Genomic DNA, 3,218 nt, shown 5'->3' with positions numbered 1-3,218 from the left:
CAATATTTTCATTGTTAACATGCAATGTATGAATGCATGTCTGGATGATGTGTAATGGGGCAATACCATACCTTAATGTATTCACTGTAAAAGAAAAAGTATGCATCATCTTACTATAAAATAAAGTGGAGAAAACACAAATAAGACTTTTTTCCACACAGTTTAATCGGCTATTTCCTGATATTCTTCAATGCGTTCTGATATTGACTGGTAATTGTGTTTGATACTTTCTTAGACTATTTCTGCCTCTGGCTGATGTGTATTTTCTTTCCAAACTCCACCAGAGCCTATGATTACACAGCATCCTATCTGTGGAAAACGGCAGTGCAGGGATAGGGAAGAAAACTATAGGCATCCAAAGGAGCCCGGCTAGCTCAGTCGGTAGAGCATGAGACTCTTAATCTCAGGGTCGTGGGTTCGAGCCCCACGTTGGGCAAAAACAACTAAAATTTTAGTGCTTTTTGACCAAAAAAATAGAAATTGAAAGTCTCTTTACAATATTTGCAATATTTTCATTGTTAACATGCAATATATGAATGCATGTCTGGATGCATGTCTTGACCAAAAAAATAGAAATTGAAAGTCTCTTTACAATATTTGCAATATTTTCATTGTTAACATGCAATGTATGAATGCATGTCTGGATGATGTGTAATGGGGCAATACCATACCTTAATGTATTCACTGTAAAAGAAAAAGTATGCATCATCTTACTATAAAATAAAGTGGAGAAAACACAAATAAGACTTTTTTCCACACAGTTTAATCGGCTATTTCCTGATATTCTTCAATGCGTTCTGATATTGACTGGTAATTGTGTTTGATACTTTCTTAGACTATTTCTGCCTCTGGCTGATGTGTATTTTCTTTCCAAACTCCACCAGAGCCTATGATTACACAGCATCCTATCTGTGGAAAGCGGCAGTGCAGGGATAGGGAAGAAAACTATAGGCATCCAAAGGAGCCCGGCTAGCTCAGTCGGTAGAGCATGAGACTCTTAATCTCAGGGTCGTGGGTTCGAGCCCCACGTTGGGCGAAAACAACTGAAATTTTAGTGCTTTTTGACCAAAAAAATAGAAATTGAAAGTCTCTTTACAATATTTGCAATATTTTCATTGTTAACATGCAATGTATGAATGCATGTCTGGATGATGTGTAATGGGGCAATACCATACCTTAATGTATTCACTGTAAAAGAAAAAGTATGCATCATCTTACTATAAAATAAAGTGGAGAAAACACAAATAAGACTTTTTTCCACACAGGTTTAATCGGCTATTTCCTGATATTCTTCAATGCGTTCTGATATTGACTGGTAATTGTGTTTGATACTTTCTTAGACTATTTCTGCCTCTGGCTGATGTGTATTTTCTTTCCAAACTCCACCAGATCCTATGATTACACAGCATCCTATCTGTGGAAAACGGCAGTGCAGGGATAGGGAAGAAAACTATAGGTATCCAAAGGAGCCTGGCTAGCTCAGTCGGTAGAGCATGAGACTCTTAATCTCAGGGTCGTGGGTTCGAGCCCCACGTTGGGCGAAAACAACTAAAATTGTAGTGCTTTTTGACCAAAAAAATAGAAATTGAAAGTCTCTTTACAATATTTGCAATATTTTCATTGTTAACATGCAATATATGAATGCATGTCTGGATGATGTGTAATGGGCAATACCATACCTTAATGTATTCACTGTAAAAGAAAAAGTATGTATCATCTTATTATAAAATAAAGTGGAGAAAACACAAATAAGACTTTTTTTCACACAGGTTCAGTCAGCTATTTCCTTATATTCTTCAAAGCGTTCTGATATTGACTGGTAATTGTGTTTGATACTTTCTTAGACTATTTCTGCCTCTGGCTGATGTGTATTTTCTTTCCAAACTCCACCAGAGCCTATGATTACACAGCATCCTATCTGTGGAAACCGGCAGTGCAGGGATAGGGAAGAAAACTATAGGCATCCAAAGGAGCCCGGCTAGCTCAGTCGGTAGAGCATGAGACTCTTAATCTCAGGGTCGTGGGTTCGAGCCCCACGTTGGGTGAAAACAACTAAAATTTTAGTGCTTTTTGACCAAAAAAATAGAAATTGAAAGTCTCTTTACAATATTTGCAATATTTTCATTGTTAACATGCAATATATGAATGCATGACTGGATGATGTGTAATGGGGCAATACCACACCTTAATGTATTCACTGTAAAAGAAAAAGTATGTATCATCTTACTGTAAAATAAAGTGGAGAAAACACAAATAAGACTTTTTTCCACACAGGTTCAGTCAGCTATTTCCTTATATTCTTCAAAGCGTTCTGATATTGACTGGTAATTGTGTTTGATACTTTCTTAGACTATTTCTGCCTCTGGCTGATGTGTATTTTCTTTCCAAACTCCACCAGAGCCTATGATTACACAGCATCCTATCTGTGGAAAACGGCAGTGCAGGGATAGGGAAGAAAACTATTATCATCCAAACGAGCCCGGCTAGCTCAGTCGGTAGAGCATGAGACTCTTAATCTCAGGGTCGCGTTGGGCGAAAACAACTAATATTTTAGTGCTTTTTGACCAAAAAAATAGAAATTGAAAGTCTCTTCACAATATTTGCAATATTTTCATTGTTAACATGCAATATATGAATGCATGTCTGGATGATGTGTAATGGGGCAATACCATATCTTAATGTATTCACTGTAAAAGAAAAAGTATGTATCATCTTACTATAAAATAAAGTGGAGAAAACACAAATAAGACTTTTTTCCACACAGGTTTAATCGGCTATTTCCTGATATTCTTCAAAGCTTTCTGATATTGACTGGTAATTGTGTTTGATACTTTCTTAGACTATTTCTGCCTCTGGCTGATGTGTATTTTCTTTCCAAACTCCACCAGAGCCTATGATTACACAGCATCCTATCTGTGGAAAACGGCAGTGCAGGGATAGGGAAGAAAACTATTATCATCCAAACGAGCCCGGCTAGCTCAGTCGGTAGAGCATGAGACTCTTAATCTCAGGGTCGCGTTGGGCGAAAACAACTAATATTTTAGTGCTTTTTGACCAAAAAAATAGAAATTGAAAGTCTCTTCACAATATTTGCAATATTTTCATTGTTAACATGCAATATATGAATGCATGTCTGGATGATGTGTAATGGGGCAATACCATACCTTAATGTATTCACTGTAAAAGAAAAAGTATGCATCATCTTACTATAAAATAAA

At 36.7% G+C, this 3,218-nt stretch overlaps 1 non-coding gene across 1 annotated transcript; it reads left to right on the top strand.

Annotated features, from left to right (window-relative positions):
• The first annotated feature begins 363 nt into the window (after positions 1-363).
• TRNAK-CUU (transfer RNA lysine (anticodon CUU)) lies at positions 364-436 on the top strand. The gene has a single exon. It is a non-coding gene; the product is annotated as a tRNA-Lys (tRNA).
• Positions 437-3,218: the final 2,782 nt, after the last annotated feature.

The sequence above is a fragment of the Ambystoma mexicanum genome, chromosome 4q (genome assembly GCF_040938575.1).
Source record: "Ambystoma mexicanum isolate Mex_15411 chromosome 4q, UKY_AmexF1_1, whole genome shotgun sequence".
Classification (NCBI taxonomy): Eukaryota; Metazoa; Chordata; class Amphibia; order Caudata; family Ambystomatidae; genus Ambystoma; species Ambystoma mexicanum.
This window is presented reverse-complemented; position numbering and strand designations above follow the sequence as displayed.